Here is a 16,199-nt window from a genome sequence, read left to right as displayed (position 1 = left end):
TTGACCCCAATTCAGCTCCGAGTACCCAACTGACAACACAAACATCTCAGATGAAGTTAAAGTGTCAATAGTGAGGCCAAAGACTGTATAATCCACATGAACCCAATATGCATCTTTGTCCCTCCCTAATGGCTAGACCACATAAAGTGGTTTATCAATCTGCTACTGCCTCTGAATTAAGCCGTCCTCTAGTTGAAGTAGTAGAAGTGCATGCTTTTAACTCAAAAGGGCCTTGGTTTATGGTCCACAAAAGCAGGGCTATCATGAACTACAGTTTCATCCCTAAAGGTCATCTGTTGAGGACAGGATTGAAGCACTTGTACCACTGCTTGCTCTGCGGTGGCTGTTCTGTAGTTAAATAGTGAAATGAACTCAGCCTACACCAGTGTTTCCCAAGAGTGGGTCCTCACCCATCAATAAGTTGCAGGGCCCTGGCAAACACGCTTCTCCCAGCCCAGTGCAGAGGGGAGGTGCCAGAGCTGTGTATTGGAGAGTGAGCCTGCCCCACACTCACCCTGCAAGCTGGTCTGGGCCCAGCTCATCATTCTGGGTGTGGTCACCTGGCACATAGCCACCCCTTCAGTTGGGTCAAACTTGAATGGCGCCATAACCCTGTGAGCCAGGTCGCAGCAACACCACTCACTCTAATTAGGCTCAGCTGCCCCTCTGTCATGAGAGATGGGTGTCTGGGCCTAATTTGAGTGGTGCTGTAACCCCATGTGTCAGGTCACGCTACCTGGAGTGGGGATCTGGGCCCAGCCCTGTGGGACAAAAGCTGCCAACCCCACAGCTCCCCCCACCACTGGGCTTCCGCTCCACATCAAGCCAGGATTAGGGTTGTGGTACTGTGGTGGAGGGTGCATATGTGTTGCAAAAAAGATAAAATACAGTTGGTGGATCATCTTGGTAAATGTTTGGTCTACAGGACTCTCAATCTGGTACTTCACACCTAACAAAAATATAGAATTGTAAGAGAGCTGCAGCACGCCATCAGATCAGTGTGGACAAAAGCTTAGTGTCACATAACTAAAGCTGATAGGCCTATAAATCTGACACTATGGTCCAGATTCATAAAAGTACTTTGGCACCTAACTCCCACGGCTTTCTCAGTGTTATATCCTTTGTGAATGTGGACCTATTTGTTTGCAGAGTCTGTCATTCTTTGTATGTTTAAAAAAAAACAATTTCTGTCTCATTCTAAAAATAAACGTGACATCAATGCCAGCGGTGTAGTAGTCATGACCAACCTCACAACAATGATGCAGCATATTATAGTGGAGGAGGACAAGAATGGTAAGAAAAAAGAGTTCCATTACTAGAATGATTTCATAGACATAATAAGGAGCAAGCATGTCCTCTACAGAACAGACCCGTGTTCAATGAAAACATCTCAACAGGTGACTGAGCACAACACAACAAACACAGCAGGCTGGTTCTGAATCCCACAGAATGTTATTCCCTTTGTCCATTGCTCTCTCTTTGTATTTTTGAACTTTCAACAGAAATCTTACAAATGAAAGTCCTGTCAAGGGAACACCAGTGTGTGTGTCCAATGGCCTAATACTGGGGGAAAATAACCCAAATCCTCTTTATACAGAACTTCAGGCACCAGGATTCAAGTCTAGATTGATCTCCTAAAAGAAATAAGTTTAAATTGATACAATAGGCATCCCTACTTAAGAAAGACTCACAAAAGAGATGGAATACAGACAGAACCAAACTAATTCTTAGGGTATGTCTACACTACGGGATTAATCCGAATTTATATAATTCGAATTTAGGAAACCGATTTTATAAATTCGAATGTATTCAGCCACACTAGGCACATTAATTCGGTGGTGTGCGTCCAAGCTACCGTACTAGCATCGATTTCCAGAGCGTTGCATTGTGGGTAGCTTTCCCATAGCTATCCCATAGTTCCCGCAGTCTCCACCCCCCTTGGAATTCTGGGTTGAGACCCCAGTGCATGATGGGGCAAAAAACATTGTCGCAGGTGGTTCTGGGTACAGCGTCCCCCTCCCTCCCTGAAAGCAACGGCAGACAACCATTTCGCGCCTTTTTTCCTGAGTGAACTCTGCAGACTCCATACCGCAGCAAGCATGGATCCCGCTCAGCTCCAGAACGCAGTCATGAACATTGTAAACACCTCGCGCGTTCTCGTGGAGTTTATGCTTACCCAGGACCAGAAAAAAGAGGCGAGGAGGAGGAGGCGGCGACTGCAGCGCAGCGACAAGCGTGATGAGGACATGGACATGGACCGTGAATTCTCTCAGACCGCGGGCCCCGGTGCTTTGGAGATTATGATGTTAATGGGCCAGGTTATAGGCTTGGAACGCCGATTCTGGGCCCGGGAAACAAGCACAGACTGGTGGGACTGCATAGTGTTGCAGGTGTGGGACGATTCCCAGTGGCTGAGAAACTTTCGCATGCGTAAGAGCACTTTCATGGAACTTTGTGACTTGCTTTCCCCTGCCCTGAAGCGCCAGAATACCAAGATGAGAGCAGCCCTCACAGTTGAGAAGTGAGTGGCGATAGCCCTGTGGAAGCTTGCAACGCCAGACAGCTACCGGTCAGTCGGTAATCAATTTGGAGTGGACAAATCTACTGTGGGGGCTGCTGTGATGCAAGTAGCCAAAGCAATCACGGAGGTGCTGCTACGAAAGGTAGTGACTCTGGGAAATGTGCAGGTCATAGTGGATTGCTTTGCTGCAATGGGATTCCCTAACTGTGGTGGGGCGATAGATGGAACCCATATTCCTATCTTGGCACCGGAGCACCAGGGTACCCACTACATAAACCGCAAGGGGTACTTTTCAATGGTGCTGCAAGCACTTGTGGATCACAAGGGACGTTTCACCAACATCCATGTGGGCTGGCCGGGAAGGGTTCATGACGCTCGCGTCTTCAGGAACACCAATCTGTTTAAACGGCTGCAGCAAGGGACTTACTTTCCGGACCAGAAAATAACCGTTGGGGATGTTGAAATGCCAATTGTTATTCTTGGGGACCCAGCCTACCCCTTAATGCCATGGCTCATGAAGCCATACACAGGCAGCCTGGACAGGAGTCAGGAGTTGTTCAACTACAGGCTGAGCAAGTGCAGAATGGTGGTAGAATGTGCATTTGGCCGTTTAAAAGGTCGCTGGCGATCCTTACTGACTCGCTCAGACCTCAGCCAAACCAATATCCCCATTGTTATTACTGCTTGCTGTGTGCTCCACAATCTCTGTGAGAGCAAGGGGGAGACCTTTATGGCAGGGTGGGAGGCTGAGGCAAATCGCCTGGCTGCTGATTACGCGCAGCCAGACACCAGGGCGATTAGAAGAGCACACCAGGAAGCGCTGCGCATTAGGGAAGCTTTGAAAACCAGTTTCATGACTGGCCAGGCTACAGTGTGAAATTTCTGTTTGTTTATCCTTCATGAAAACCCGCCCCCTTTATTGACTCATTCTCTGTAAGGAACCCACCCTCCCCCTTCTCCCAGCTTGCTTTCAAAGGAAATAAAGTCACTATTGTTTAAAAATCATTTATTCTTTATTAATTGATTATAAAAAGAGGGAGAGAACCTGAGTGGGGTTTGGGAGGAGGATCAGCGGGAAGGAAAAGCCCACTAAAAAAAGGTTAAAAAAATGGCAGCCTTTTGCTTGGGCTGTCCACTGGGGTGGAATGGGAGGGTGTACGGAGCCTCCCCCCCGTGTTCTTACACGTCTGGGTGAGGAGGCTATGGAACATGGTGAGGAGGTAGGGGGGTTATACAGGGGCTGTAGCGGCACTCTGTTCTCCAGCAGCCGTTCCTGAAGCTCCACCAGACGCCGGAGCATGTCTGTTTGCTCACGCAGCAGCCCCAGCGTTGCATCCTGCCTCATCTTATCTTCCTCGAGCGTCTCTCCTCTCCTCACGTTGGTCCCTTCTGTCCTCACGTTGGTCCCTCATGTCCTCACGTTGGTCCCTCCTGTCCTCACGTTCACTGGCTTCTTTCCTATACTTGCAAACCATGTCCTTCCACTCATTCAGATGAGCTCTTTCACTCCTGGTGGATTGCATGATTTCTGCAAACATCTCGTCTCGCGTCTTCTTTTTCCGACGCCTTATCTGGGATAGCCTTTGGGAAGGAGGAGGGAGGCTTGAAACATTTGCAGCTGCTGGAGGGAGTGAAAAAAGGAGAGAATTTTTTTAAAAGATACGTTTTTCAGAACAATGCTTATACTCTTTCACGGTGACAAATACTATTCACATTACATAGCACATGTGATTTCTGTGCAAGGTCGCATTTTGCCTCTTAATATTGAGTGCCTGTGGCTTTGCTGCTAGAGATCACAGACGCAGGTCTGGGCAACAGAATTCAGCTTGCATGCTGCCATGGTAAGCCACTGTCTTTAGGCTTCTGTGCCCTGCTTTCCCACATACCAAGCAAAGCCCGTTGTGCTGCAGTTTTCCTGTTAACCTTCAGCAGCAGAAAACAAGCTAACACCCCCCCACCATCCAATTCTCTGGGATGAGTGCTTTATCCCTCCCCCCACCACGTGGCTGGTATCAGGGAAGATCCCTGCAGGAACCAAACTAACACCCCCCCCAACCCGCCATGAATTCTCTGGGATGAGTGCTTTATCCCTCCCCCCCCACCGCGTGGCTGGTATCAGGGAAGATCCCTGCAGGAACCAAACTAACACCCCCCCCCCAACCCGCCATGAATTCTCTGGGATGAGTGCTTTTTCCCTCCCCCCACCGCGTGGCTGGTATCAGGGAAGATCCCTGCAGGAACCAAACTAACACCCCCCCCAACCCGCCATGAATTCTCTGGGATGAGTGCTTTATCCCTCCCCCCCCACCGCGTGGCTGGTATCAGGGAAGATCCCTGCAGGAACCAAACTAACACCCCCCCCCCAACCCGCCATGAATTCTCTGGGATGAGTGCTTTATCCCTCCCCCCACCGCGTGGCTGGTATCAGGGAAGATCCCTGCAGGAACCAAACTAAACCCCCCCCCAACCCACCATGAATTCTCTGGGATGAGTGCTTTATCCCTCCCCCCCACCGCGTGGCTGGTATCAGGGAAGATCCCTGCAGGAACCAAACTAACACCCCCCCCAACCCGCCATGAATTCTCTGGGATGAGTGCTTTATCCCTCCCCCCCACCGCGTGGCTGGTATCAGGGAAGATCCCTGCAGGAACCAAACTAACACCCCCCCCAACCCGCCATGAATTCTCTGGGATGAGTGCTTTATCCCTCCCCCCACCGCATGGCTGGTATCAGGGAAGATCCCTGCAGGAACCAAACTAACACCCCCCCCCAACCCGCCATGAATTCTCTGGGATGAGTGCTTTATCCCTCCCCCCACCGCGTGGCTGGTATCAGGGAAGATCCCTGCAGGAACCAAACTAACACCCCCCCCCAACCCGCCATGAATTCTCTGGGATGAGTGCTTTATCCCTCCCCCCACCGCGTGGCTGGTATCAGGGAAGATCCCTGCTAGCAAAACGCGAAAAGCTCTGGGCCAATCCTCCCCCCCCCTTTGCGCTTGGCTAAATGCAGGGAAGGATTTCTTTTCAGCCACAGGCAAACAGCCCAGTAGGAACGGCCACCTCTGTCCCCTTAATTAAATTCCCGTATTTCAACTAGGTTACCCTAAGCGATATCACTCTCCTGAGGATTACACAGCAAGATAAAGAACGGATGTTGCTTGAATGCCAGCAAACACCGGGACCATACGCTGCCAGGCTTTGTCATGCAATGATACCAGATTACTTGCTACTAGCATGGCGTGGTCAAGTGTCCTACCATGGAGGATGGAATAAGGCTGCACTGCCCAGAAACCTTGTGGCAAGGCTTTTGGAGTACCTCCAGGAGAGCTTCATGGAGATGTCCCTGGAGGATTTCCGCTCCATCCCCAGACATGTTAACAGACTTTTCCAGTAGCTGTACTGGCTGCGAATGCATCCCAAGTGCTCAGGGCAAATTAATCATTAAAAATGCTTGCTTTTAAACCATGTTTTATATTTTAAAAGGTAAACTCACCTGAGGTCCCTTCCATGGGGTCATGGTCTTGGGTACTGGCTTGGGAGGGTACTTCAGTCAGGGCGAGAAACAGATCCTGGCTGTTGGGGAGAATGGAGAGCTGGGTGCTCTCTGCCAGCTCGTCCTCCTCCTCCTCCTCTTCCCCTTCCGCGGAATCATCAGGTGTACCTGATGAGATTATCCCCATCTCGGAATCCACAGTCAGAGGTGGGGTAGTGGTGGCGGCCCCCCCTAGAAATGCATTTAGCTCGGCGTAGAAGCGGCATGTCCGCGGCTCTGACCCGGAGCGACCGTTTGCCTCCTTTGCTTTTTGATAGGCTTGTCTGAGTTCCTTGACTTTCACGCGGCACTGATCTGAGTCCCTATTGTGGCCTCTCTCCATCATGCCCTTGGAAATTTTTTCAAAAGTTTTGGCATTTCGTCTTTTCGAACGAAGTTCTGCTAGCACTGAATCCTCTCCCCATATAGCGATCAAATCCAGTACCTCCTGTACGGTCCATGCTGGTGCTCTTTTTCGATTATCAGCCTGCATGGTTACCTGTGCTGATGAGCTCTCTGTGGTCACCTGTGCTCTCCACGCTGTGCAAACAGGAAATGAAATTCAAATGTTCCCGGGGCTTTTCCTGTCCACCTGGCCAGCGCATCCGAGTTCAGATTGCTGTCCAGAGCGGTCACAATGGTGCACTGTGGGATAGCTCCTGGAGGCCAATAACATCGAATTGCGGCCACACTAACCTTAATTCGGATTGACAATACCGATTTTGACGCTACTCCGCTCGTCGAGGAGGAGTACAGAAATCGAATTAAAGGGCTCTTTAATTCGAATTAAATGGCTTCGTTGTGTGGACAGGTCCAGCGTTAATTCGATTTAAAGCAGCTAAATCCGAATTAAAGTCGTAGTGTAGACCAGGCCTTAGAGTCGATGACCCTCTAGGTCAGGTCAGGTTATGGGCAGAGGGAATTTGAGGAAACTCACCATGTAGGCGATTTGTGTGAATAATGGAAAGAAATAGGTCCAGGAATATGCGTTCAGCTTCAAAAGCAAAACCTGATTCTGACTTCTTTGCGATCTTCTCACACTGCGTTCTATGAACGTTCAAGTGCTTTACTAATGCACATGCTCACCAAGCTGAATTTTTAGTTTGAATAGTCACTGATTTGTACTATTCTTACTACACATACTATCTCACTGATAGCAATGACACTACCTGTGTATTAAGGTACAACTCAGTGTGAGTTACATAGCTGGGCCCTGAAAGTGAACTTTGTCTTGTACAGTCAAAATTTGTGTGTTGCTGCTGAGTTAAATCATTTGGTATTGTATCTGGTCCGTCACTGAATGACTTAAATAATGATCTATAGACCAAGGTTTGTTTGCTGAAGAATGACAAATAAATTGAAGCATTTTGTAGTCTGTTCACAAACAATTCATAAACAGGAAATAAAAAAGTTATTTGTTGTGAATTACTTAGCTGTGCACTACAGCCACCTACTATGTTTAGGACAAAAGAGGACTATGTTTTCCTGTGTGACCAGGTCCTAATCTTACATGAACACAGATATTTGCTCCAGAATTAATATAAATTTAAGAAAAGAAATAAAGGATCAGGGGTGCGGTTTAGGGGGCATATGTTGGTGATGAATAATGGTTTTCTTTGTTCAGGTTGAACCAGGGAAGTATTAACTGTAGATGTCTTCATTTTCAGCAGCTTGATGTGTTTGGATTCTGCACACTGTTGTAGTAGGGAGGGCACAGAGGGATGCCATCTGAATGGGGAGGAGGGTGTCAGGAGGCATGACATTGCCCAGGGAAAAGGCAAACATGCTGCCTGAGGGGATCCTGGGGAAAGTGTATTAAGTAGCACCACAGGCTGCATTTTTTTTTAATAGGTGCACTATGTCCTCCACTGCACTATCACCTTCTGGCTCGGGTGACTATCTGTCCCCACTGTCCCACCCATCCTGACTTTTTTTTTTGCAAAAGTGAGCATTTGTCCTGTTTGCTCTTGTCGACTTGCTCAGTTGGCAAGAGCAAATGGGACAAATGTCCACTTTTGTCAAAAAAGGGGAGTGCGGAGGAATGTGCAGGAGGGGCAAGCGGCGCAGGGCAGTAGGCAGAGCTCAGGTGGGGGCCAGGCAGGGCTCGGGTGAGCAGCGACGCCAGCCCCGGTCTCTGCCTACTGAGCTCATTGCAACGACTTCTGCATAAAATTATGCACATGCTTTTGTATTTGCAGGATCAACCCTAGGCGAGGGAGGGACTCTTGTGACCTTCCCCCACAAAAACCCAGGGACAGCCATAATTTGGCTGGCTGTGAGAGAGAGACATTTCTCTCCGTTTCCACTGTGATAGCTATTGCATTGTGTACATGATCTGATTTTCAGAGCTGCTGCATACCTCTAGCTCCCATAGTTTCCAATAGGCTTTGTGGATGAATAGCACCTCTGAAAATCAGGCCGATACATATTTAAATGCTCAGATAAATACTTCTACCTTTTTCATCAGTACAGCAGGGTGAATTTTCTTCTCAATTACTGTATTACAGCAAATGTTGTAGTCATGGTTGTGTGTCACTTCAGCTAAATGATAGTAGTACTGTATGGATGTTTAAACTTTATTTTTGCATCTTTGCTTTATGCAAGCAAGCTACCTTTCATGAATTTAAATCGGAAAACGGAGTTTACAAAATATTGAAGCATTTGCGATAAGTCCTCCTCGTGGAAGCAACGCTATGAAAAGAGCTAATGTTGAATACTCGTGAGCTCTGTTGAATGATTTTGTATCTCATCTGAGGCATTGTTGCATAAAATGCATTTCATGTTTTGAAAAAAATACAACTAGCGTCTTTAGTTATTTTTAATGCAGAACAGTAGGGCCACTGGGAATATTGTGATTTCCAAGTTTTCTGATAGGAATGCTTCACAGCAGAAGTGGTGAAATACACTGCTATGAGTCTTTATTCATTTATTTATCATGCTGCAATTCTCTAAAAAAGAAAAGAATTATCCTGTGCAGAAAACATTGTGCCGATGGAGAGATAATCAGAGATTAAATTTAAATAATTTATACATAAAATTACTTTTGCCTAATGGTATAGTAGCTCAGTTAGTCATATGACAGTTTTACTAGTATTTTGAAAACTGAAGTAATTACCATTCTGAAAAAGAGTAGGGTAGAGTAGTGAATACATACTGAGATTTACAGAGGCGCTTTGCCATATGCAGTAGGTACTTTGTGTTTAGAGCTTTACTTTGGACTGTATAACTGGATTACAGTAGGTGTGTTTATTTTGAAGCACACAGGCTGTCAGAGATATGAGAGACCAAGAATGAGGAGTTAGGCATTTAGGGCTTGATCCACTCCCATTGAAATCAATGGAGTCTTTTGACTGACTAGCGAGAATTGCCCTTAGGCCTTTAGGACCAGATTCTGAGTTGTGTTTATGCAGCAGTAAAGGACTCAGTAGCCGCCATGTTGTCACATGTGAGAAACCTGGCATGCTTTTGGGTACTTGAAAAAACAACAAATAATAATCACTGCGTAAACCAAATGTGCACAAGACTGATTAATCCTGAAGATGGGAAGGAGGTTAAAAAAAGATGGTAAAATGCTACGGTTATCCTTTGAGGCTAGAGGAAGAATTTCAGGGGAACTAATTCTCAATAGTAATTCTCAATAGTTCTTCTGGATCCATGAGATACTCAAAAGGACTTCCTGCTGTTTTTTCAATCTGTGGTCCCAGTGAGGCTATGTACTTATTATCTGCTACATAAAATGTGCCACCTTATGTCTTTGGAATGTGTTTTCTGGTGCAGGGTATATTGGGGCTGCCCTAGTTGGATCTGTCTACTAAGAAGATCAGCAGTTAAATACTGTAGTTAGCTATACTGACACCTACATTTTATCATTAGTGTTCCAAATTAGCATGACATTGAGATTAGGAGGAGCAACACACACACACACACTCTCACTCAGCTGCTTCATGTGTCCCCTAAACATAACAGCTCTCCTTGGGCCCAGACCACTTTTCTTTGGGTCAGTGACAGTCCATTTTTAGGCCATAGCTTCGTCAACATTTTTTATTTTAAAAATATGTAAATCCATCAGACCAAGTCATGTATTCGACCTAGGGGATCAAAAGATGAGCAGAGGTATGTTGGGTAGTGATGAGCTGTTTCTAAAGCACTAAATAAAAATACATTAAATTTGGATCTAGACAAGGACTATTCGCAATAGGAGGGAAATGGACAGTGGCTGGAAACATGGGTTTCCTCGTGAAACTTCATAAGCCTGGCTTTCTTTAGGGCCAGATTGTGTGAGGGAGAGAGAGAGAGAGAGAGAGAGTGTGTGTGTGTGTGTGTGTGTGTGTGTGGATGTGTGTGCGCACATGCAGGGGTAGGTGACCATACATCCCATTTTGGCCGGGACAGTCCCTTTTTTAAGCTTGTCCCGGCCAGCCTGACTTTTTTGGCAAAAGTGGGCACTTGGTCAAAAAGTGGGGTGTGGAGGAACATGCGGAGGGCCGGGGAGTGTCAAGCGGCGACGCCAGCCCTGCAAAAGGTGGGAGGCAGGGCTCAGGTCAGGGGGGCCAGGCAGGGCTCGAGCCAGCAGCGATGCCAATGCCAGCCTCGTGTGGGCAGCAGGCAGGGCTCAGGCAAGCAGTGATGTCAGCTCTGCAGGGGGAAGAGGGCTCGGGCAAGCGGCTGGGTCCGGCTCCACCTGAGGTGGTGGGAGGAAGGAAGGCTTGGGCTAGCCCCATATGTTGTCCTGCTTTCCCTCTGGGAAATATGGTTTCACTAGCAGGGGGTTGGAATGAGGCAATCCTGTCCACCCACTGTTAGGGACAACTGATGTCACAGTGCTGTGGTTGTGCAGGAAGAGCTTTGCTAGGGTTCCCCAACTCAGCTGAGTCTATAGCCAAAAGTTGCTGGGAATCTTTCCCCTGAAAACTCAAAAATGTGTGTTTTAGCAGCCCCCTAACTATTGTGGAATAAGAACTCATGCTTCTCCATTCACAGTGTCTAGAAATGGAAGATGCCCTGTAGGGGTGACATTAGAATTACCCAACTGAGACGTCTCTCTCATAATACACAGATATTCTTAAAAGATGACACATGTGGCTCTGATTTATGCCTGCCTTGCTCTACAGCCAGGAATTTATAAAGTCTGGATCAGGATGGCTTCAATCTGCTATATTAATAGACTTATGCCCCAGGCTAAGTGTGCGCAGGAAACATATGACCCATCTTATATGCACTTGTACCACAAGGCCTCACACAATGAGACTGAATAAACCTTTGGCTTTCGCAAAGTAAGAGGGTATCACAAACCCAGATGCTGACCACAAAGAATGCTGCCCAGAAGGCTGCTTGTTACTCCTGGGGTAAAAGTACGTGTGACAGGGTTTACAGGCTCCCACACTGAACCGTGGGAGAGACTAGAACAATATTGGCCTAGGGAGGCCCAGCCACGTAACAGCTTCACTGGTTTTAGTGGAAGAACAGTTTAAAAGGACACTGGTAGCCCAGGAGAAGGGGGAATGTGCTGCATATGGCACCAGGAAGCCAGGCTGATTAGGTATGGAGCAGCCCCACCAACTAAAAAGCTGGAGACTAAGTTGAAGAATGGCAAAGGGTGCCTCTCTTTTTCCTGGGTCACTAAGGGCCAGATTTTTCAAAAGAGCTCAGCAGCTGGGTAATACACTCTCAGCTGGGGTGGGATTTTCCAAAGAGCTCTGCTCCCGGGTAGCCGGTTATGCTGCATTCTCCTGAAAATCAAGCCAAAGGTGTCACAGTGGGAAATATTTGGTATTGAGTGCTTTTAAGAAACCTGCCCCCTATGTAGGTGCATGAAAAGATGCTGAGCATTTCTGAAAATCTCCCTCTCCCCTTCCCCCTCCCCCACATCCCAGGGCAGTTTCTTCCACCTTTACTCATTTCATTTGCTGTGAGCAATCCAGTTTTCTTCAGTGTGCTACTTGTGGAGTAAGATACTATGAAATGTGAGTAAGGGTGGAAGGATCTGGCTATTAATCTACAATCATGACATTTGTTTTAATTAGTCATATGTATATTTCACCCAATGTGTACTGTACCCATTGTTCAGTTGATGAAGAGGACAGGTGATGTGATTAGTTTATAAACTGAATGTTGGACAAAAAGACATGGCGGATATGAGCCCGGCCAAACAGAGCAATTACCTCTTCTACTAGGATGATGTGAATAAAAAGAAAAATATGATATGAGCAGCAATAGCACCCAGAATCTGAGCATTTAGCCTCCAATAACAGTGTTACCTACATGATAATGAAATAGAGACGAATTGTGAAAATCATGTAAGAGTGAGTCATGGAACCTGGAGAGAGTGAGATATAAGCGCTCACGCTCCAGTAATATTGTACATGGCATGGCAGGAGAACAGCATAAGGCAGCAACTGTAAAACGAAACAGCAGAGGGCAGGTTCAGAATTCAGGCAGCATCCGGTGGTACAATGCAAGACAGAACCAAGCAAGCAGTACTAGAATCAGAGTGGCAGCACTAGCAATGAAACAGTCCAGCACTGAAACAGGATCAGGATTTAAGACATAGCAGCAGTGCGGACACAAACTAGCCAGTGGCAACAAAACACACGAGGCCAGAAGTCAGACAGTGTGATTGGCATAATGCTGAATAAAGACCTCAGCCAAAGCCCAATAAAAAGAATCCTTCTGACTTCAATGGGTTTTGGATTTGGCCCTAAGAGAGTGTGCACTGGCAGTGTCAATGATCTACAAAAGCCAACAAAAGGTTATTCTCTAGATCTGTGTGAATAGATTCTTATGCCCCCTTCTAACCCTGCAAAACTCCAATAATTACTGTATGTTCTGGTGGCCATTCTGCTGGCTTTGCAATATGATACACGGGGATTAAGGCTTGTGATTCCTATTCACAATGTAACAAAAATTTCCATGTACAATTATTCAGTTCCATATAGGGTCTTATACCTTCCTCATCAGCATAGTATCTATCTTCCAGTAGTCCATTCAATGACGTGACTAACATCTGTCATGTGTGGTTTGTTCACTCTCTTATTTTTTCTCCCCCCGGGAGAAGTGTGTGGGCAAGGTAATGTTTTCTTTTGGTAGAGTGGTGGTGGGTGTTCTTTTCTTTATGTACATGCTATACATTTATGTTAGACAAGGCCAGGCTATAGAAATGTGCATTGCATTTGGACTGGGGTATTACAGTTTTAGAGCTTTACAAACATTCTGTCTCTTACCAAGACAGCGAGGCAGATAAATGCCATGTGTACAGAAGGGCATATCTACTGGGGAACAGTGACTGAGGTTTGCCAAGTCTATGGCAGAACTTGAGATAGAGCACGGTAGCCTTCGTTCTATGTCTGGTCTTCTAACCGTTAATCAAACAGCTCTATCTCCAGGACGAACCATGAGAGCCAGAGCCTCAGCTGGTGTAAATCAGCATAGCTGCACTGATGTCAATGGGGGCTACACTGATTTACACCACCTGAGCAACTGTCCCTGAAAATGGAACCCAGCATGGATGGTTACAGCTAAGGCATTATCTAGTGGATACACTTATTTAAAAAATGTGTCATTCAGCAGTATCTGATATCCAGCACATAGTATCCATGGGAGAACACCACATGGAACAAACCAAACCCATATGGGTAAAATCAGCAGGTTGGCTGCAGACCCTTCTTCTGCAGCTGTCAGAGAACTTCCTCAAACCATTCTTATAAGTGGACCATGAAGAAGGAAAGGAAAATGTTCATATTATTTTGGTTTGTGACAGTTTATGTTAAGGGAGGAAGAAAACCAGATTATCTTAATATTGGGGACACCAAAAATAAAATGTATTTAAAAGCCTGAATACATGAGGGAAATGTTCAGTTTTATACGCTAAAATATGTGTACAGTATTGGAATGCAGCACATCTTTCCGCATTGAGAATTATGTAAAACCATGTAACTTTTTGGCATCTAGTTCCTGCTGCCCTTCGGCTAAATTATACACTTTTCTTTGAACAGCGTTCAAGTTTTGTTCTGTGGGATATGCATCTCTTGCAAACAAGATGGAGAGGTGGCTGTTTGTATTGAGCTGCTTGTGCATTTTTTTCCTGGAATGGTACACACACACACACACACACACACACACACACACACACACACACACACACACACACACACACACACACACACACACACACGTCTGCCATTGGAAGAAGCAATGACTAAATTTATTTTCTGGAAGGGAGCACCTCAGTAGTGTATGATTAATGTGCTGCTGCAGCCTTCAACAGTTTGTTGCAAATTCACATGGAAATGTCAAGGTTCGTTTTAATAAAAAGTGTTGATTTGATACACAACCCTCTTATATCCTGGCAATGTACAAACAATAGTGAGAGTAGTTTTAACTGATGCAAGGTTAATTTCTCCAGTAAGAAGTATGTCATCAGTTTCATGATTCATTGCTTCTGGGTGTCAGTAATTTTAGCAGGCAAACCCTGAGCTAATACCAGCTTTTGTGAACCAAAGGTAAATTTGGGTCTCAAATGAGAAGATATGAGCAAAGCTATGGTATTAGGTTATCATTTTATTAACATACTATATAAGAGACTGTCCCTATATGCTCCTAAAAGATTTACAATCCATGAATTCATTAGGAAACTAGAACAATACAGACGTAATAATGAGATATCAGATGCCAAGGCTATATGGTGATCCATAATGAAAGGCTGAATGTTGTTCAGCCTCTTGATGTGAGAAACTTCACTTGATGCAAAATTATTCATTTTTAGACATACAATGAGAAAAGATTTCACATCTACAGCAAGACGATCCACTAATAATTGTCTCTGTCCTCTATGTCTAAGAGCCTCCAGAAACAGCTCTGAGATTTATTATTCCCATATTACCATCAGCAATAAACTTCTTTAACCTTAGAAGGATCACTAGTGGATTAGACAACCCTAAATCAAGTCACTCACATGTAGTCTTTAAAAGACCCCCCAATAACCCCCAATACAGAGTTACTACAGTATGTTTCTTCTTTAAAACATCACTTTAACTTCCACGCAAAGACACTTCATTTACTTTGTGTCATTAAAGAATAATAAAAAGAAATAATTAAATTACACATTGGAAAGGATTTTGTGATTGGACCCCTGTCTTCTCAGGGACTTGTTTTACTTTCACTTTGCGCCTCCTGGCTGGTGAACAGGAGGAAAAGTCAGGAGTCCAGAATCAACAGCAGCTGCAGCAACAAAAAGGTCATGAAAAGTAAGTACTATGCAAATAAAGGAAATAAAATAAACAGATAATTTAAAACATAAAAGAATTAGGAGGCAAGGACCATATATCAAAATGATTGGGAAAGAAAATGAAACAAAGGGGCAGTTTGAAACAAATCAAAATGTCATCAAAACAAAAGCTGATAAAACCCTAAAGCACTAATAAAATGAATGGTAATTGGATGAAAATGCAATTAAAAATGAAACAGAGTTAACAAAGAACTACAGGTGAAATAAACAATGTGTATCTGGTTAAAAAAGCAAGACTTTGCACTGACAGTTTTAGATAAGAACTCTGAGTGGGATCAGAGGGCAGAAGTTTGTGAATTTTGCCAAAGTTTGCGGAAAAGATGGAAGTGTTATTGGACTCAGCGGCAGCAGCTTTTAAAATCAGAAGGAGAAATGAGCTCCCACAAAAAAACCCTTTGCCCAAAATTCACAGTTGTTTGGATTAATCTGGATGCAAAATTAGTGTCTGACCACAGAGCTAGCTAAAATTTACCAAATAGCCTCAAGTTAGTAACAGGCCCAAGGAACGCTAATAGGATTTGCCTTGCAGTGCATGGATGGAGAGAGGGAGCCTCGTGCAGTCTCAAAAAGATGTAGTGCCATATCGAAGTAACTCTTCATGGCACAAGTCTGGGTAGCCTGAATTTCTATTTTGGCAATAGTTGGGATGTTAAGTTTTGCATATGGGCCAAATGCCAATTTGAGTAATGCAAGCTGCCTATCTAAACTTCCCCTGCATTTCAGCTGGATAGGCTAGTCTTCACTTCCTGTCCTAAATTATGGGCTCATGTTGCTGTGTGGTGTGAAACACTTTAAAGGTGTGTGCAGATGGTGCTGGGATTTCAGGATTGGGCAATATGATTGTTATGGGGGCCTGATCCT

The sequence above is a fragment of the Emys orbicularis genome, chromosome 4 (assembly GCF_028017835.1).
Source record: "Emys orbicularis isolate rEmyOrb1 chromosome 4, rEmyOrb1.hap1, whole genome shotgun sequence".
Lineage (NCBI taxonomy): Eukaryota > Metazoa > Chordata > Testudines > Emydidae > Emys > Emys orbicularis.
This window is presented reverse-complemented; position numbering follows the sequence as displayed.